Below are 22,622 nucleotides of genomic sequence, written 5' to 3'. Positions count from 1 at the left end.
AAGTCATTCTTCTGCTTTCAGTATACAAATGGACAGGCAAAGGATAAACATTTACATTACCATAAGGAGAAGTTGGGAGGGATATATGAATTATGGATCCAGAACAGTTTTGTAAATCTGCAGGGCATATTTCATTAGATGTCAAAGTCTGAGAGTCATCCTTAAGATGATAGAGTCTTCTCCCTGGGGCCTCATGAGGATTGAACACTTTCCACAGGTTTGCCCAATAGCCATTTTCTTGGTTCCACCATAATCGAGCATCTGGTTGGTGACTGAGTTCCAGACCTCACCTTCCAAGAGTGTTGGGGTGATTGCCACACTTTACCCAATCTTTGAATTAGAATCTTAACCCCCATAGTACAGTGAGGTGGAGGCAATAGCCTCCCTAACCTTTGACATACAGTCCTAACCCTCTCAGAGCAACGAGTTGGTGACCTGGCCTTCCCTAATCCATGGGAGACAGACCCATCCCTCACAAACCTATGGGATGCTGACCTTAACCTCCCTAATCCTTGGGGAATCCTCTTGTACCCTGGGGGAGCAAAACTCACCCTGAATAGTGGGCAGGAACATCCATCCACTTCAACTGCTAGGGCAAACTCACTGCTCTGTCCACATGGGTGGGGTTCCTCTCTTGGCCCAAGGAAATATCTTAATTCCAGATCTCAGCTTCTGTAGTTTTCTTCTTCTTTTTTTTTTAAGATTTATTTTTATTTATTTCTCTCCTATTTATTTCTCTCCCCTTCCTGCCCACCCCCCTGTTGACTATTCTCTGTGTTCATTTGCTGCGTGTTCTTCTGTGACCGTTTCTATCCTTATCAGCGGCACCAGGAATCTGTATTTCTTTTTGTTGCGTCATCTTGCTGTGCCAGCTCTCCCTGTGTGCAGCGCCATTCTTGGGCAGGCTGCACTTTCTTTTGCGCTGGGTGGCTCTCCTTATGAGGTGCACTCCTTGCACGTGGGGCTCCCCTATGCAGGGACACCCCTGCATGGCACGGCACTCCTTGTGCACATCAGCACTGCACATGGGCCAGCTCCACATGGGTCAAGGAGGCCCAGGTTTGAATCGCGGACTTCCCATGTGGTAGGCGGATGCCCTATCCATTGGGCCAAGTCCACTTCCCCGTAGTTTTCTTCTAAAGCATTTTCCCCTCCCTACATGTCCCCTTTAGTCCAGGGTGACAGTGGTTTTGTTCATATAGCTCTCTCCAAAAGCTTGTTAGTTTAGCATGCAAGAAGCAGGGGTCCAAGCCATCAGACAGAAGACTTCCCACAAGTCTTCCCTAGATAACTGCATTTTCAATCCTGATTTACAAGTTCCAAGTTTAGTTAAGTCCTCAAATACAGCAGTATCATCTGGGGGCTTGATTTCCAGGAGCTTGTAATTTCTGCAATCAGTCTCTGGTATCTTTGTACCCAATAATTCAGTTCTTAGCTTATCTCTCTTGTCTAGCATTTTACTATAATCTGCAAGGAGAAGCCAAGCTGCATTCTCTGAGTTTACTTTGGAAAGTTCTTCAGCTAAATGCCCAGCCTCACCATTTTCAAATTCTGCCCTCCATATAACATCAGGAGTTAATCTTGCTAAATTCTCTCCATCTTTAAAACATGGATCGCCTTTCCTCCAGTTTCCAATAATAGTTTCACCATTTACTTCTAAGACCTTGTAAAAAGTCTCTTTAGCATCCATATTCCTATCAACAGTCTCTTCAATGAAATCTATGACTTTTCCATCAAGCATGTCACAATTCCTCCAAAAAATACCTCTATCTGTAAAACTGTTCCAATATTTTGACATTTGCAAAAGCAGGACCGCACTCTCTGGTACCAAATTCTCTTTTAGTCAGCCAAAGGTGTGTTGATGCAAAATACCAGAAATCTGTTGGGTTTTATAAAGGGTATTTATTTGGGGGTAGAAGCTTACAGTTACCAGGCATGCTTTACTTCTCTCACCAAAGTCTGTTGCTACATGTTGGAACAAGATGGCTGCCAATGTCTGTCAGAGTTCAGGCTGATTTAAAAGACAAAGGGGAGAGAGCATTTTTGTTTTGATATTATAATTAGTATCTAGAGGTTTGACTGACTATTTTATATAAGTGACCATAGGTATAGCAGTTTGGTATAATTTATGAATTCCAAGAATAGATATTGGATTATGTTTGTAAACTGTAATTAGAGACTAATTATAATATAAAAAAAATGCTCTCCCTCCTTTGTCTTTTAAATCTAAAAAAGGCTGTACAAATGAGTCTCACCTTTGCAGGGAAGTGTGATTAATAATAAAGAAAAATGTCAGCCACATTTAGTTTTCAGGAAAATACTTTCTGGGGTATATAATATCATCTGATTGGCTAGGTTATGCTACCTTTTCATGATCAGATATGAGATCATCTTAAGAAAATAACTTCTTCATAGCTTTTTAAATAATACTATAATTCCTGGCCTTGGATTTATGTTATTTTTCTTAAATATATTCATAAGACTGTTTGTAGTGAATCTGAGGTTTTGTCTTCCCAATTTTCCTCTCCCCTTTTAAAATATCCTTTTCCGCTCTCCTCATTTAGGCGAACTATCCAGTCTACATTAAATGAGGTTATAATGGAGCCCGCAGAAATTTTGGTCTGGAGATGGGCCCATAATGCAAGCTGAGTTGATAGGGGTACTTCAATGGGATTTTATGTTTAGGTTCTAGGAAATAAATGTTTCCTCCTTCTGCCAGGATTTGTGAGCCTAAAGTTAACTGTATGTTCACCTCACACTATTCTCAATAAGAAAGAATGAGGTCAAAACACATAGGAAAATAAAGATTGGGAGAGCAAAAGAAGGGAAAAAGAAAAGGAGGGAGAAAGAAAGTAGACTTGTGAGAGACACAGGAGAGGAGTACAGTGAGACCTATTCCTTATCCATATCTACTGTTAGTCTTCCCAGTAAACCATATAAATTTCCTTTCCCCCATCTCCCACCAGCACCTGCTATTCCACCATTTTTTTCAATACATAGCCCAGATTGAGGTGGGATTCTGTCATTTGGAATGGAAACTGCCCTGAATAATAGAATTTTAAGTAGTTCTTTCCCTTATATTAAATGTGTGAAAAAGTTCCCACCTTTACAAGTTTTTTGGCACTTGATATAAAAACTCTTAAGTAAACTAATTGACTTAACTCTAAGATCTGTGTTTTTTCAGAATTGTTTTACACAAATGATGGAGCTGACATTATCTCATATTTAGCTCCTTTAAGATCACAAAGATGAAATTATTGAAACTGAAGTAATCCAAAAGGTCATATTGAACTAATTGTCTCCATTCAAATCATTTCTATACTCTCCAAAATCAATTTAAGAATTTGCTTTTTGTAACATTGAATATTGCAAATGAGAAATTAAAACCCAAGTATGTTTAGGATTCTAAATGTATATTATTTTAAGCACTGTTTCCTCTCTGTTATGGTTCAATTTTAAATTTTATTATTTAAATGTGCTTCAATGCTTCTACAAAATGTTACCTTTAATTCTAATATCAAGCTCTTTTTAGCAGTTAATTATAATAATTCACTCTGGAATGTGTTGTTTCTAAACTAGCACTTTCAAAAGTGCAATATAATCTAATGAGGAGCATTGACACTGAGGAGTCATAAACATGTTTTCCAAATCCTGAGAATATTCTTTTTTTCTAGTATTTCCATGTGGATTTGTACTTTTAAGCAATTACTCAATTTTTAGATGCTTTGTTGTTTTCAAGCATGTTAACTTAGGGCTGCTGTAAAATTAAATTAGATAACTTGTTTTTATCAGGAGTTATTATCCCCATTTTTAAAAAATGAGAAGCAGAGGTTCAAAGATTATGTTGTTCTCCCAAAGTCACAGAGTTTGTGTGCAGAGCTCGAATTTCATATCAGGCCTTCTGTCTTAAGGTCTGACTGCTAGAAAAAGTTTAGAAAAGATTTCTCTTTTTTTTTTTTTTTTCAAGAAAAGAGAGACATTTGGTGAGGTAGATGTAACTTTTATGTTAGTACTGTGAAGAGGCTTTCTTCTCTAAATAGTCTATGTTAAACCTGAAGATCAACAAAAGAGTACTCACTATTCACAACAAACAAATGATTTCATTTTCTTCACTGGGAGCATCTAGTCTTCATTTTGCAGATTACTTCCACAAAATAATACCTACCCAATCATTCAAGCAATTCTTTCTATGCTCCTTTAAAAACTTTCCTTTATTAAACTTTTACTTGAAATTTTATAGTGATACATCAATCTTTTTATTGACTCATGAGCCAGTATCACACTGCTGTAATTATCATACATATTAAAATAATACCATGGGTTCATATCATATAGAAATGACATCAATATACTATAGAATACAGAAGTAATTTTCAAAATCTAGTATTTGCCTCCATATAAACTAATGTGTTTCTACCACTATTTCTTTATTATAAAGTTTTAGGTCATATCTATTGGCTTCCTACTATATATTGATTGCGGTATTAAGGCAAAAATGACCACAGTGGCACTTTAATATTTATTTTATTTTATATTTTATTATTCCTGAACACATTTGGAAAAAATTACAAAGTTGGTAAAAATTGTTCAGACTTTATGAAATAAAATTAATTGTTGAAACATTTTAAATATAAATAGTCATATATATATTACAAAATGTCCCTCTGTTCATTATGTTCCTATGACTTTTTTTTTTTTAGCTCTCTCCTATATCCCTACCTGCTTCCATCCTCCACAGGCCCCATTGGTATCCTTACAAATTGCTGTTGCCATCGGGAGAATCTCAGCAGCTTCTCACCATTTCGAGTTGCCCTGATTGGAACTTTGAATGTTACCACCTCTGGAAAATCCACTGCTTTATCCAGCAAGTCTAAGTAGCAACAATTTTGATTTCTCTTTCAGATAATCCAGGAGGGTTGGTGTTACCTGTGGTATAAATGCTTTCCTTCCTATTGTGGAGATTCTTTTTGGAGGGCTTCATCCTGCATGTCCAGACACGGCCTTTCTTTAGTAATAGAAGCAAGGAGTCAGGAAAATTGTCAGAGCTGAGTAGCAAAAGTGGACTGAAGTGGGAGGATAGATAAAAGGAAGGACTACTGAGAGAACCAAGATAGGTGAACAAAGTTCCTGATCAATGTATGAAATAATGGCTTATTTCTGGTGCTTAAAATTGGTACAGTGTATAGAAATCCCAAAATGGGTTTTATCATTATGATTCCTATGAAGATAAGGAGTAAATTTTCTTCTAACTCTTCCTTCTACCAAACACATATTTTTCTCTAATTTCCTCAATCAAAATTCTTGCAGAGCCACTAAAGAGCATTTACATCATTATGACCAGAAATGTTCATGCCTGAGCCACATAGTGTACTATGTATTAATCTTCTTGAACACATTTTTGGGTTACCTAGATTTGTGGTGATTTAGTTTTCCATTGCTGAATAACAAATTACTACATTTTTAGCGGCTTAAAACAACACACATTTCTTGTTTTAATTTCTGTGGGTCTCAAATCCAGGCACAGTTTAACAGGGTCTTCTGCATTTTGTTTCAACAAGATGTACTCAAGGTATCAGCTGGGCTTCTTTCTAATCTGGAGGCTTTGTTGTGGAAGAAACTCCATCCAGATTCACTGAGTTTGTTGTCAGAATTCATTTGCATTTTGGCTATATGACTGAGGCCCTTGGCTTATTGCTGGATGTAAGTTCCTAGATATAACCTAGCAGGATGTAAGTTTCTGCTCTCAGTTCCTAAAGGTTAAAACACAGCCCCCTGCCACATCGTACTTTCTATAGGCAGTTTACAACATGGCAACAGGTGAGGAAGAACAAGTCTGCTTGCAAGTCAGAATCTTATATAGTATAACATAACCAATGGAGTGATAGCCTATCACCTTTGCCATATTATAGTATTGAAAAGCTGGTCACAGATTCTGCCCAAATTCAAGGAGAGGGAATTATACAAAGACATGATTAATAGATGGTGGGGATCACTGGGCAATCTTAATGTCTGTTTAGTTCATGAGGATTCATTTGTTTTATTCTTCTCTTAACTTTTGACATATGCTACACACATTTAGCCTCACACTAGTCGACGGAGTAAAGAACACTTCCTTAACCCTGTTCAAATACATGGGTTCTCCTACTCATCCTTTTTTTTGAAAATACTTTCTGGAGTCTTTCTGACTTCTTACTCTAGTCTGGACTATTTCTTTCTAAATCTGCAGCAAAATTGTCATCCTAGGATTTTCATTTATCATTATCCATAGGATCCCCCTTTTCCTCTACTCTATGCCTTTCTTTATTTTGTTTTAATCCCTTACTTTATTGAGGTTCAGCTTCCAATATTTTCTTTCATTTTGGGGGGGGGGGGTGGAAGGCAGTTTCCAATATTTTCCTAAGAATGGGTAGGCACATTAAAATAAATATTTTTAGAACTTGATTGGCCAGCCACGAATTTCCTTTGATGTCATATTTCATGTGGTATTTAGATTAAGTAGAAACTCTTCTAGGACTGAAATCATTTTCCCTTAGAATTTTGAGGGCATTGCTCCAATTTCTTCAGTCTTCCATATTGCTACTGCTGAGAGTGATGTTATTCTGAACTCTGTCCTGGTATACGACCTTTGTTTCTTTGTGATATCTTTTTCTTTTGGATTATTACATTGTGGGTTTTTTTAAAATTCTTCTTTTATTCTGATTTTTCAGTCCAGAAATTCAGTTTCTGCAGTTCTAAACTATTTTTTTTGTATTATTAGTATTTTTTTTTAAATTACCTTCTCTTTGTTTTTATCTGTTCTCTATTTCTAAGATGCCCCTGAGAGGGAGTTTCTATCTCTCCTGAACTGATTCTGTCTTTCTTATGATTTTATTTCCTTTTTTTTTTTTTTGTCTTTCATTTCATTTTTCTAGAAGATTAGTGTATTAGTCAGTCAATGGGGTGCTTATGCAAAGCACCAGAAGTCTGTTGGCTTTTACAAAGGGTATTTATATTTATTTGGGGTGAAATCTTACAGTTTCAAGGCCCGAAAAAGTCCAACTCAAGTTTTCTTTTTCACCCGAAGTCAGGTTCCACATATTGAAGCAAAATAGTTGCTGATCTCTGTAAGGGTTCAGTCTTCCTCTTGCTCAGCTACAGGCTGGCATAGCACTTGCCTCTCTTCCCAGGGCTTTAGTCATTTGAATCTTCGCCTTTCTGTCACATGGCGGGACTGAAATGACCAAATTCTCTCCTGTATCTTCTTCCATGTGTCTTCTTGAGTGAGTGTCCTGTTATACAGGCTATCAAGGGGGTGGGAACTTAAACTGAGTTATGCTCTACTGATGTGGTGGAATCAAAGCCCTAATCTTGATTTAATCAGGAAACATAATACAATCAAAGGATATCATGCGCAGAGGAACAGACCAGTTTACAAACACAATCATTATATTTTTTGGAATTCATAAATAATATTAAACTGCTACAATTGGGTTGACTTTGTCCTTTAGCCTTTCTATTGAATTTTTAAAATTTCTGCTATGAAAGTATTAATTTCTAACATCACTTTATGTTCCTATTTTGTGTTTATTTTTCTAATCCTCTTGATAATATTTTATTGATGCAATATTTTTATGCATCTCTCTGCTGTCATTAGTTGCTTGTATTTTAAAAGTTTATTTTTTCCTTAAAGTTCATTTTCCTCTTTTTTACTTTAGCCCATCTTCCTTGAATATCTAATGACCCTAAACTGATAGTTTTAATTTAAGAGGGAGGGACTAAAAAGGGGCTTGCAAATTATGTGTATTGCTTAGGCTTGTCATAGGGGCTGCAGTATAGGGAGATTGAGTGCTAAGTAGACCTTCTTATTGGAGAATCCCTGAATGTTAGTCTCCATATGTCTTTTCTTTCAGGTTGAATGTTTTTTACAGAGAGGAAACTTCCATGGTCCTTTTTGTATTTTTTTGTTTGTTTGTTTTTATTTTATGGCTCTCAATAGACTGAGATCCCAGGGAGGGGTTTTTTGTTTAGAATGCAGGATTTCACAAATTCCTTTGTTTTTAGTATGGGGAAACCTTGGCCTACGATTTTGCCTGATGTCCCTAGCTCCATAGCATTCTTGTTAACCTTTCTAGTGATTAAACTTGATCTCTTCTCCCTGTGCAGGGGAAGAACAGTTTCAGAAAGATGGAGAACATCTGGTTTCAAATTTATGAAGCAAATTATCCACCAAACTTACTGTTTTTAATCTTGCCCTTCACCCTGGATTTAAGAAATATATGGTACTTCAAAATCCTGAGCTTTCGCAGGATTTTTCTGTGATAATCATCTTGATTCTTGTTTGTATCACCCTTCTAAAGACAGCTTTCAGTTTTTTCCCCATTTATATACTTAAAAAATTTATCATATGGATAATAAATCAAAGTGAACTACTAACACAGACTCTCCTGAAAATTAAATAAAAAATAAGGCAGAGTAGATTATTGCCTATTAGTCATAGGCCTCCACCCATCCCATATAAATTCTACTGGGTTTTCATGAAGTCATTTTAGGATTTAGACAAGGAATGGGAGTTGATCAGATTTAGCATTATTTTAATGGTGTATTATTTTTTATGTAATTTCTAGATGTTTTTCTTAATATTACTTAAATGTTCTTAACCCTAAACAAACTGTTTAGCTAATACATGTTTATATGGTTAGGGTTCTAGATGATGTTTCTTGAGAATGTACTTTTGTCATAATGAGCCATCATATCACAAACTGTTATTGTATTTTTTATTTTAATTGCTTAAATTTTACTGCCTGGTTACTTAATACTTAAATTTATTCAGTCAATAATGTTAGCCAAGTAGTTGTTCTCATTAACTGGAGTAGGGGAAAAAAGTAACTAAATAATCCAGTGTGTCTGATTTACACTAAGGATCTACAGCTTTGATCAATGAAATGCCCAGGCACCAGTATTTCTCATCTTTTTCACCTGTAGTAATTCTTTCAAAAGTAATTTGTTGCAGCACAGAGGAGCTTCCTCAGAGGTTCCAACCAAGGTTGGTTGTTTATTGTTTATTTGGAATCTTGGGCATGTAAGTCTCTTTAGGGCAATCTCATTAATCTTTAATATCTGGAGATTTTAATTCCTACAGTAATAATGTTGACTCCACAGATGTAGTTTTAATTCTACTTGTTGCTTCAGCCCATATGCCAAAGATTTTTCTGCTTTGCTCAGCTCAGTATGGGTATATATTAAATTTTAAACCACTCTATTAATACTTATCTTGCTTAGATGGTTTTATATCTAATCTACATAGTCTACAGTTTTGGAAACCTATAATAATCTGTTAATGATAATTAAATCATTACTTCCCAGTTCTGAGTATTTAATAATTGCTAGCCCCATATAAATATAAAGTTTCATGTCATATTTAGCTTTCAATTTATCTCTCTTTTCTAATATCCAGATAAAGATGCTGAGTAACATCCAGTTTGGAATTTGGAGTAGATTAGAAGTCAATACAATTCAAGACTTGAATTGCAGATCTGACCTTGCAGAGATAAATAAGATTAAATAGTCATCACAAGTGAAATGCAAAAATGTCTGAAAGAACCTAAGACAGACAATTCTAGTTGCCTATCCAATAACTATTCTCCCATTATTTAAAAACAGAACCCAATATAATTAAATAGTTAATTCCCAGGCTCCCTTGCAGTTAGGGGTGAAGACAGCACACAATTCTGGACAATGAGATGCTATGCGTGGGAAAAGGGGCTTCTGAGGAAGTGCTTTGAAGGAGGCAGACCTGCTTGCTTCTTTGGCTTTTTATATTTTGACCAATATTCTTCCACCTTTTCCTGCCTAGAACAGAGATACCTTGGATGAGGAGCACCCATCTTGTGCTCATGAAAAAGGACCACAAGCTGCCAAACGCTTTCTTAAGCAGTTGTATCAACCCTGGATTTCCTCTTTCTGTACTCTAAATTCCACAAGAAAATTCATTTCCTATTTTAAGATACTGTAGTCAGGTTTTCATTAAATAATGTTGAATGTAGTTCCTAACTGAGATGTCCTCCATAGTCTTTGAGGACACTCCTTTACATTCTATAATGCTGAATGTCACAGACTTTTGTGCCAAACTGGTTCTCAGTGAAGACTCTTTAGTGATATATAAATCCTGCAGAAACAGAGGTTTTGGTCCCTGCCATCCTACTGAGAACTTGGAATTAGTCGAGAGTCTTAAGTAGCTGCATGAGTGAAGTGAACTGCCTACAATAAGGTGTATTGTTCTCTGTAGTTTATGGATAATCAGAGTCATAAATGCAAATTTCCATTGGAAAAAAAACTCAGGGGATAACTATCCAAAAGGGCATTTATGTCTTACCACTCAGCCATCACTCTTCCAATCCTTGAAACTATCTTCCAGTGGTAAATCTGATGACTATCTCAAACACGAGCTATGATTAAACTGATATTTAAAAACCAACAAAGTATGCATGCATATATGGTCTATAGCAATTTAATACTGTGATCAATCTTTATAAGTTATACTACTTTTATTTGGCACACTTGAAGTAAAAATCTAGCACACTTTAAAGATAATATTTTTCAGAGAAATATATGTTAATAATAGTCCAGTTATAAGAAGCTTAGTACTGTGGATGCATTCCTGGAAATAGCTGTGCTAAATGAATCAGTGACATCACAGTCAACATGACAGAGTCTCTATGAAATTGCATTCCTAATGTCAGTTACTAACATTGATCAACATAAAATTAGGGGTTTATTGGTTGATGACTTTATCGTTCTATATCCTTTAGAATTGTTCTAATGGTGTATTTTGCTAATACTGACATATGCTTAACCTTCATCTGAGACTTCACTAGCTTGCCTCACAGTGAAACTTGTGTTTTAATGCAACCCATGCTGTAACCCCATGATTGCTTATTCTCTGCAAAATAATCAAAATGTCTTTGGATAATAGAATGTAACAGCACCAAGAGGGACCTTTGGGGAGTCAACATAATAAAGAGAATAAAAAATACCATAGAAATAAAGTACAGTAACTGGGCTAAACATTTATTTGCAAGAAAGAAAATACTATCATACAGGCTGATCTGTCCTATGAAAAATCATAACTCCATGTAGCTGTGCTAAATAAAGTGTTGCTGTAGTTATTCAAAATCACTTAGTACTTTTAAAAGTATTTTCACATCTGTTTTGCAACTTGAGGCCCTTTAAAATATTCTAAATGTGTACACTTTAATTTATGTTCAGTGAATCTGAGTTTATTTTTCACAGGTTAAATTAATTTCACCTTTAAATACATAGTTGATTTCATTTCTAGTCATGATGGAGTAACTTGTGGCAAAATTACTCTTTGCTGCAAATAAATACAAAACTGACAAAATATATGATGCATCTGTTTTCTTGCATTGGCCAATAGGCAGTGCAGACCTTTGGAAGACAGGAAATAAGCAAGGTGAGACTTTCTGTCTGGAGCAGTTGTATTTTTGCAGAGCAGGGACATGGAATTCAAACAGAACAGCAGTGTCACAGCGCGGAACAGGCAGGGATCACAGTTGGGATCTTGTTTGGCTTCAGTGGCTGGAATTTGTTAGGAGAGAAGGAGATATAGGAAGGGAGCTCCAGAAGTCTGCATGAAGATCTCTAGGGATGCTCATCTGAGGACATTGCTACACCTATGTAGGTTGAGACTGGACTGTGAGGCCTGGCAGACAGTACCTGCTGCAGGATTGAGAGCTGAATGGAGGTACCAGAGGTCATACAGTGTTGGGAATGTTGGTGTTCAGGGCCAATCAGTGTGGAGAGTTCTTAAGAAATCTCTAGGCATTCAGCTGATATTCCAAAAAGGCCATGTTTTAGGAAGAACCACTAGGAGTTATAGTAAAAGCCACATCTCATACTCAAACACAAAACTGAAATAGATCCACCCTAACAAAGATTAAAACAAATCCCACAGAGTTAAGAGAATCTGCCAGTAGTTTAACTGCCAGTCAGATTAGAAATCACTACCCCTAAAAGAAAGACAATATGATGCAACAGTTTAGTCAAAATACATGAAGCAGGTCTGCATAAGTAAAGGCAGCTGGAGGGCAGGGGTCAGGTCTTGAACAAGGAAGTAGTCCAGTGCAAAGTCTTGGTTCAAAGGAGGAGGGTTATTGAAGGACAACATGCTACAAGAGGAGGAACTCTAGGGAGGAAGGCAACTAATAGGGGAAGAGGCCCATGCCACTGGTCCTGGATTGAAGGATGCTGAAGAAAAATGACAATTAAGTACAACAAATGATACTGCATTGGATCCTTTCATAAAGGACATTATGGACAATGATAATTGTTCCTGTGTGAAGGATATTTGGTAATTCTTACAATTTCTTAAAACATACAGTTTTCATTAAAAGAGTAAAATAAAAACAGAGAAACTGACTTCTTTTTTTAAAAACACACACATACTTTTTTGATAGTTGTACATCTGATATAAAACAGTGAAATAAAGAAGTCCTTCTGTCAAATTTTCTTCCTGCCCCATGTCATTGTGTTATAAAATAATACAATGAATTGTGTACATTCACTCTGGAAGAAAGTGAGTTTTAGTCCTTAGGTGTTAGAAATATATCAATGTTCTACAGACAAACATTTGTTTTAAATAATAGTTTAATAATGCTAGTAATTGATTCAGGGCTCGAATTTGGATCTGATCAATCTGTAATCAAAATGAAGGCACATTTATTGACCAGCGAGGAGAAAATGAACAAGCATTCCCCCAAAGTCACAATGGATTGACATCCAGGTGCTTGTTGATGCATTGCAAGCAAAGCTGGCAAATGCCAGGGAGGCTTTTCTTAGAGGTTTCTAAGCCCTCAGGAGACATTGCCAAAACTTGAATCAAGTCACTGGCAGGAAACAAGCTCTTGAAAACTACTTGCTGCCACTCCAAGGGCCATTTTAAGTTGTTGGGTCTCATCCAGAAGATTCTCCTGAAGTAACCTATGAAGTACATGGAGCTCTATAGTGCCCTTTCTGAGCATTTTTGCAGCACTCCTGCAGAGACGACCTCCTTGTGACTCTTGACAATATGGAGGCACTGGTGGAGGTGGCCTTGTAGAGTATGGGGGCGGGGGGAAACATAGATTGATGGGATCACTGAGCAGATATTGCCTTCACTGGCACCTACAAAATAGATATGCATGCAAGAAGCTTAAATTTTTCCATGTTGATTTCTTTACCCGTTGGTTAATTCAAACCTATTGCACTGTTCAAAAAAAAAAACACATGCTACCTGCCACTAATACTGTGAAAGGAGCAATGTAGTTATGAAAATTTTCAGGGGATGTGGAAACACACTGATTACAATATTTAGAAAGGTTGAGGAAAATAGTGTCAAAAGAATAAATGATACTAGTAAAATAACAAGGTTCAGTGTTCTTTTGAATATGCATGTTATTTTGATTCTTAAGTCCAATATTTATGCCATGAATTCCTAAAAGTTACACATTTTATATGGTACAGCTGAATATAATTCATACCTGAATATAATATGAAAGCAGTACTATATTTTTGAAGAGATAATACTATAATATGTAAGTAAACAATGAAACCTCAGTTATATTAATGGCCTTCATGTCATCTTCTGATTTATGTTTATTTTAACTTCAGAAGCAATGAATTATATTTCTCATTATCATTGGCTCATGACACATTCACATTATTATTCTTGCCTTTATATAAAAATATTCCAAATTAAAGCTTTTTTTACTAAAGAAATTGGCTATGGTGCCCTCCTTGTCTTCTAAATCACTCTAATTATGCTTGTATCCAGGATCTGTGATTCTTATCTTCTATATACTAAGTCAAAAGTTTATATTGTCCTATATAAATAATCCAGATATGCTGGGTCTTACAGCTTGTGACCAGTAGGACAGGCAGGACTTTCTTTTCATAAACAAAGTGTAATGGTGTGTCTCCATTGAACTGACTGCCTGCAAATAGCATCCTTTAAGTATCTCCCATCTATTACTGAGTGTCTTTCAGATAGTCATATTCTCCAAACCAGTTATCAGATGAATTCATCATGCAGTGTCCTCCCTGTTCTGTCTCTTCTACTTCAATACTCACTTGTTCACATCTGCTGCCTTCAGAGCTGCTCAGAGAAGCATTAATGCTGTTAATGCCCACCATGAAAAATGAATGTAGGGGTCAAAGTTACTGTTCCAGTTGCTTCCAAGTTTCTGCAAAATACCTGAGCAAGGCATGAGGGGGAATGGTTACTTTCCTTACTCTATGCCTCACCCTGTCACCTGGGTCCAAAGCAGCTTTATTTATGTCCAGAGCGAGACCATCTTGTCAGATTCTGCCTCAGTGTCTCCATCCATAGAAGATCTGAATTAGCCCCAAAGAATAGACCAGGGACAGATGCCATGTCATCCCCTTTGTCATTATCCTTTCTTCTCCCAGGGCTCTGACTCCATTCAAAGTTCCTCCACCTTTTTTCTAGTTACAAGATTTGAATTTCTATGCTTGTCAGTGTATACAAATGGATACTAGTAACTGGCAGTATAGGTGTTCTTACACTAGCTCATTACAATTTTTTTCCCTCTCATTTAGCAATAGGCAATCTAAACAAAATTTAATACACAGATTAAGAAAGCAGAACTGTAATTTGCCAAACCTACAGAGAATTTAATTCTCTGTAGACAATAGAGCTGGGAAGAACCTAAGGTTTTTGTATTTCTATGCAGGATTGTACTTCAAAAGGAATCTTGTGAGTAAAATAGTTAGAGTATAATAAGTTCCTACCTCATCTTCCTCCAAGACTCCCTCACTGGAATGCTATGATAGTGATTTGCTTCCTTCTTCTTTGGTCAGAAAAAGTCTACCATTAACAAATGACAGGACACTTCTGTCCCAATGCTCCTTCTTCATTCTGGATGGGAGCTGGTTCCCATAGTTTGAGGGCCATGGTACTAGTATAAGTTGCTATCTTTCATGAATTGCAGTCATGACTCAGGAGTCACTTCCATAGTGTTAGAACAGAATAGAACTTCCAGCTCAGTCCCTACACCTAAACTTGCTTTCAGATACTAAGTTTGAAAACTAGAAGCTCCTTGTTAAATAAGGAGGAATATTTCTAGTTCACAGGGAAAAGAGCAGTCATGGTTGATTTTGGAAACTTAATATCAGAAAGCTATAGATGGGTGGAGAGTGGGACAGCTACTAAACAAGATCTATGCATATACATATCTTAATAAAAGTGTCTGTTTTGGCTGATCATTTAAAAAATCTTAAGCATTATAAAAATAAATTTAAATTTTGATAATTATTATATTGCTACTATGTGCCAGGCATGGTCCAAAGTTATAGAGACATGGATGACTATAGTAAAAGACCTGAACTTACCAGTTTTAGAAAATTTATGGCAACATTATGGAGTATGTGTGGGAGGGAGACCTTACAGGTTATTGCAGTATCCAGGCACATAGTATTGAGTGTAGGGATAGAAGGTGAAAGAATAGATTTGAGAGACAATTCAAATAAACTATTGACATAATCCGTTAAGTATGAAGGTTAAAGGAAGTGGAGGAATATAAAATAGCTCCTAGTACTTTAATTTCCTGGCTGAGTAGATGGTGATGCCATTCCTTGAAATAGTGCCTTGCGGGGGGTTGGGGGGCAGCTCTTTTTAATGACTGTGGTTAAGGCAATTTTGAAATATGGACTAGAACAATTATAGGTATTATGAGAAAAGAATAATTTTGTGACTTCTGTGTATGCAAGCGTGTGTGTGCAAGCATGTGTGTATGAATGTGAATGGCAGAAACTATGGCCTAAATTCTTGTTGTTTATTTTAGTATGGTAGATTGAGTTCTGTATTCCAGCAAAAACATTTTTAATCTTAAACTGCATTTCTGTGGTTGTGGACCCATTCATTTGGAGAGGTTATTGTTAGTTAAATTGTGGCTAACTCAAGCAAGGTGGGTCTTAATCTGGATTACCAGAGGTCTTGTTAAAAGAATCTGAAAGTTGCAGAAGAGGGCAGGAAAGGACATCACCAAGTGATGTGAGGTAGAGACGCAGACCAAGGAATCCCAAGGGTTGCTGGCAGCTAGCACCAGAATGCTATGACTCTGGGAGAAAGTAAGTCTTGCTGATGTATTGATTTTGGACTTCTAGCATCAAAACCATGAGCCAGTAAATTCCTCTTAAGTCAAAATCAATTATGGTATTTGTAATAGCAGCTCTGGCAAACTAAGACTGCCAGTTTATTGAAGATAACTGAAGTATGTGCGAAAAAATCAGCAATGGTCAACTCCTCATTGGGTATTTGCCTTATAGTGTTAAACTGAAAGTGGTGTGTGCTATGAGTTTATCAGGAGATAAATCTCTAAGCAGGTTAACAACATGGCATGGCATCCTGCTGGATTTTAAGCTGTATCACCCATTGGACTGGTCAGGCACTTCAGGAGATTATATAGAGTGAGGCACGTATGTGGCACCAAATTTTGTATATAGCACAATGTATTACTGATATAGTCCTTTAACCCTAGCCTCCAGGTGTTCATGTGTGAATTCCAGAGGTTCAAGAAAACCTGAAAGTGAATTCACCAAATAACTGGAGAGTATTAGTGGCATGTGTGTAAAATAGTCCTGCCCTGGAATGGTTTTAGCACTCACTCGTCATTTCATAGGCTTCTTCAGTGAGGTGGGGTGGCTCTGGAAGCTTTGGCAGCAGCAACAGAAAATCCCATTTGTTGAAGATACCAGTTCCCTTGACACTGGAAGGAGACACCTTGGCATAGGTACTGAGAGACATCATAAAGTATGGGCAATGGCAAAATGGCCTGAATAGGCATAAATGAAAGTGTCATGACATTTTCACTGATCACTGAAAGGAGTCTGAGCTAAAGAGGAAAAAATGGCTCAATGACACATTGGTAATATGTCTTCCTGATGATTTTTGACGTGGGTATGAGGGTTGGGGCTTTACAAACTTTTAACTGATATAACTTTTTATTTATTATATTCCTAAGCACTAGAAGCCTCATAAAATTGGAGACATCTTGCAAAAGTAACAATTTCAGGAAATTGTTTAACTGGTTTGTGATTGAATTCACAGAAGAAAATTGAAACAATGGCTTTACCAAATGGCATCACTCATGTGAGACTTGTTGACAGTTCTTCTGATACCTTGAAGTGGAAGGCATTCACAATTGTATCATTTTCCTTCCAGAATAACAACTAGATGACACTGACATCATCTTTCTGTGCTACCAAATGATGGTTTTCCTGACTAATGCATACCTTGAAACTATCAAAAAGAATGTTCTAATTTGTGAGTCCCTTTTAGAAATGTTGATGGCCATCAATGCTTTCAAAATGTTATGGACTTTCTTTACTAAGTAAAGCTTTGGCTAGGAAAAAAAAAAACAAAACAAAAATGAAACAAAACCTAATAATGTTGTGCCCTAATGAGGCATAAACAGGCTTGGCCACACATCTCCTGCTTTGGAGAAGTTATACCAAAAATAACTCCTTATTGCTTATGACATGAGAAAACACTAGTATCAAAGACACTGAAAAGAATCTTATTACTGATATGAAAACTATCAGATTTCTCATAATCAAGTTCTTTAAGCATTGCCTTTTCAAAAAATTTTGTCAAGAAATTTGAACAGAAAGTTTTTCTTGACTACAAAGTTTGCTACCTTTTAAAGTGTTTCACTAAACTTTAAACAGAGTTTCACTTATTTTGGGAGAATAAAAAACCCATTCATGGAAGAGTTTGACAGGGAGAATTTTATTTACAGATTAGCTTATTTGGCAGATATTTTCATACTATGAATATGGCAATTTAAAAAGTTTTGGCCCTGCCATCACCTGCAAATTCTATTGAAAAGAAGAACCTCTTTTTTGGTTAAGTTGCAAGAGACAAAGGGGGGCTGACAAACATACAAACTTTGTAATTCCAGAGGAAGTAATTTTCGACCTTTGTCACATTGTCCTTTGGAAAAAATGTTTGGATGTATCAAAGTACTGGAGAAATTTTTGGAAGTTACCACTGCTCTGATGACTTTAACATTGAAATATGGATTTATTTTATTTTTTTTGCTGACATAGACAGGATTAGTGATGCAGTACTTGCCAAAGATGACCTTACTGACAAGAAAATGATGCAACTAGAATTCTTCCAAAGTGCCTTACAGAATGTTTTGTTTCTTCACACAATCTTATCCATGATTGGCAAAGAGAGTAATGGTCATTCTAGTTCTATATAATATGGCAATGACACATCCAGTGAGCTGGGGTTTCACTACTTCTTGCCTCCAAACAACAAAAACAAACAAAAGCAGCAACTCTATTGGAAATCCAAGGTATATTCTCTTTGACATGTCAAAAAAACTTAAAAATATTAATTAGTCATCTTACTGAAATTTACTACTGAGTAGAATTCATTTTCTTTCTACTTCCACAATGCAATTCATTTCCATTCTATTTCAGAAAGTGGCCTTACATTTTTTCCTGAAATATGACAGTAAGACAGTATTATTTATTCAGAGAGTATTTTTTAAGATTCCAGATGAAGAAAATATGTTCCTAATGAAATAAAATAAAATCTATGCAAAAATTATATGTAAGTGTTCATATTCACTTTGTTGGGGAAGAAATTCTGCCTTTCATAAATTTCGCAAAGGAATCTAGTGACTCTCAGAAAAATTAAAAAGTACTCCACTAAATGATCTTTACAAAATTTCCATATTTAACATCCTGCAACTCTTTTTCAGAATATATAATCAGAACCAGACTTTGAAAGGATCTTAATCATTATTTGATCTAATATCCAAACAAATAGTTAAGTATATTCTCAGTTCATGGTGGTATAGCTTGGTGAAGAGGGAAATGAGTTGAGGTCAGTCTCTTATCATGAGTTCATTGGTAAGGAAGAAGAGAATTTTATGCATGAAATTAAGAAGGATGACAGAGATATAGGAAGAGGTCCAAGAAAGTTACAGGAGTGAAAAAAAGAGAGACCTTCAAAAAAAGAGTGTTTACTTTCTCTCCAGATGTTTGGACTCCCCCTGGACTACTAACAAAATGATGATGATGGGAAACTCCCATCCCAAAAAGCAGAGAGTATCTACAATTGCAAGCAAAATAGTTCCTCCATTTGCACCATAGCATCTAAGCCCCTTCTCAGTCTGAGGCACAGTGGGCATCACCATCCCTTAAGGTTGAGGAATGAACAAACATAAAGGGGAATGCAACTATGGACAAAGTAAACTTATTAATTTTGTAGTAATGGAAGAACATGTAACATTGTTATAATGATAGTAGTTACTAGAGGGTTGAGGGGAGGGGGAGGGAATAATAGGTTGAACATAGGGCATTAAAATTAAGTGTAAACTACAATGTAAACTATAGACTTTGTTTTTAGGAGCAATGCTTCAATATTTACCCACAAATTGTAACAAATGTACCACACAGCGATAAGATGTTATTAATAGGGGAAGACGTGGGAGGGAGAGGGAGGTACATGGGAATCCCATATACTTTCCATGTAACTTTTCTGTAATCTGAAACTTCTTTTAAAATAAAGTTTATTGGTGAGTGGGTGTAGGTCAGTGGTTGAATGCCTGCTTCCCATATACAAGGTCTCAGATTCAATTCCAGTACCACCAAATAAGTAAATAAGTAAATAAAAAATAAATATTATTATATTAAAAAAAGACTGTTTAATCGGCCATGCAAATAATAAGACAGGTAAGATGAGTGTAACAATTAACCACTCTGAGAAATGTCATTATACAAAGCATACATTGGAGAAACCAGGTAAGTAATTTCAAAATAATCTGGTTTTCCCTTTATTTATCCATGTTGTAGAGGAAACATAAACCACACCTAAACTTAACTTTCTCACTTTCTCTGTCATCCACTTCCCTTCTTTGTAGCTGCTCCTCTGGCACCTTCTTTTAAACTTCTTCCAAATTTTCTCCACAATCTTTAACTGTTTTACCTTTTAACACTCCTTCCTCCTTCCTCTTGATCCTCCATTACAAACTCCCAAATAATACAGTCTAGCAAAAGATGACTTTTTTTGGTGGGAAGGTAAGAGAAAGAAACAGAGAAAAACCAGAAATTTTTGGTTGGGAAAGGTGAAACCCTGGGAATACCTGTAGTTTAACTGTTTTGGGTGAGTCACATGATGAACATAGATGCTGGAGATTTAAAGCCATTTGAAAGAATGGCTTTAGTGAATTGATGGGATTGGCAGTCACACAAGAATGCACAGGGCAAATGTTGGAACTGAGACAATGAAAAAGAACAAAAAATTATTCATTCAAGATGTTAGCTTCTAAAGGAGCCATGAGTATCACATGTACACATACTTTTTATGATTAGAAAAACTTGACCAGATTTGAATTCTGAAGAAAAGAATATGCTGATTTGAGGATGGATATTTAATCAGAAAAGGGAAACTTGATGTATGACTATCCCTGAGAAGTAGATGAGACAACATAAAGCCAATGTGGGAATGTCGGAAATTCAGATACATAACTAGGTAAGAAACTGAGGCAAATAATGCCTTTTTTTTCCCAAAGAAGTAGGAAAAAAAGGTTTCCCCAGAGAGAGGAGGAGTAAAAGTCTCAGAAAGAGTGGTGACATTTTGAAATAGGGGAGGGAAATTAAAAGCATTGGCTCTGCAGATGCAAAAGGACAGATACTGCATGATTGTGCTATTATGAACTAAATATGTAAATTCATGGAGTTAATAATTTGAATATAGAAGGGTAGAGTATGGAAAGCTGAGCATTAATCTGTACAGAATTGTTGTTTGTAAATCTTTGGAAATGAATAGAAATGGTTAAAGTATCTCATGGTATTTGTAACTAGCAGAGCTTTTATATGGGTATGACAGTAGTTGAAAGGGAAAGTCTCAGGTCATGCATTTTAACAGAAGGAAAACTAAAAACTGTAACATGTGACTGTATAAGATAGTGAAGGCTCATGTAAAATATGAATCTGGAGGGATATTGCATATATAAACTTGTTTTTTACAAAATACAAATATATTAGAAAGAAAGAAAAAGAATAGCAGCTACGTACACAGCAGGTGAGGCACAGAGAGACTGAGAGGTGATGAGTTTTGTTTGTTTTCTATTTATTATTTATTGAAATAATGAAAGTGCTCTGGGAATGATTGGAGTGATGAATGCACAAATATGTAATTACACCAAATACCACTGATTGCACTCTTTGGATGGATTAATGCTTTATTAATATGTAACAATAAAATTGATTTGTAAGAAAAAATATTGACTCTGAAAAATTTTAGTTTTGAAAGTGAAGGAAGGTAATAATTTCAACAATCTCAGTGTAGGAATTGCTTCTTTGTCCCTAAAATTAGCAGAAAACAATAAATAAGAACTACGAAGAAGATGAACTATATTAATATAGAGCTCCTTAAACTATTTCAATCTGAAAAGCAAGGGGATATCCTAAGCTTTAGAACACTTTTTTTTTTAAATATTTATTGAAAACAACCAAATGTAGTAACATTTGCTGCCATAACAATTGCAAGAATGTCTCATTTCCTTCAAGTGTAGGCAAATGGAGGATGTGTGCTGCATTTTATTTTTATGGTCCTACTTACAGACAGTGTCAGCTGTTTTTAGATTGACAATAAAAATCCTTATTGCCAGGAAAATTATATTTCAGAAGTTTTTTTCTCTAACTTTTTTCCTTTCTAGAGCTGTTTAGAAGAGAGAGAGAAGAGCAGAGAGAGAGAAGAGGAGAGAGAGAGAGGAGAGAGAGAGAAGAGGAAAGAGAGAGAGACAGAGACAGAGACTGAACATGTTTGAGCAGCTCCACTAGAACTTAAGCACCAGTGTCATTGGTGGAGAATGAGACACAGGTTGCAGTTGCAGACAAATTATTGGTTCTTTTTAATTGATTCCTCAGTGTGTCGAGATGGTTATAGAGCTGTTTGTTTTCAAAACTACTGCATATATCAGAGTAACGTTATTCTTTAAAATTCACAAGCAAATTGATATTAATTTTTGATACTCTATTTCTCTTTCTTTTGGTATAATAGATAGTATCAGATATATAAATATTTACTCACTTTTAGGTTTTTTGGAATCTCAGGCAGCACACTTATTTATTATTGTGATATATCACTCCTCATTCTTCTATTAATTGCTTGATTAATCCACCAGTACCTGTTTATTAAATGCCTAGTATATACCAGGTCTTGTGCTGGGGTCTTGAGGCTATAGTGATGAGTGCATAAATCTACTTCGTATTTTCAAGGAGCATACAATCTAGCCACTATTTCTTCCAGAGGATAGCTATTCATAATATATGTATGCACTCAGATTTGATATTTACAGTTAACCTGGGGGGAGAAAATCAAAAAAGATCATGTATGTACATGCAAAGAACCAGTCTAATGTTCCAGGTGAAGGATTAGGACTATACTAATTAAAATAAATATACTTATAAAATTGCTTCCTATGAACAAGATTCTGTTCTTAGCCCCTTATATATATTTTATATATATATATATATATATATATAAATTGCCTCATCAATATTATGAGATAGATATTACTATTCCCATTTTATGGATGTGTTAAATA

Source organism: Dasypus novemcinctus, chromosome 3, assembly GCF_030445035.2.
Source record: "Dasypus novemcinctus isolate mDasNov1 chromosome 3, mDasNov1.1.hap2, whole genome shotgun sequence".
Lineage (NCBI taxonomy): Eukaryota > Metazoa > Chordata > Mammalia > Cingulata > Dasypodidae > Dasypus > Dasypus novemcinctus.
The sequence above is the reverse complement of the archived record's forward strand: the minus strand, read 5'-3'. Positions refer to the sequence as shown.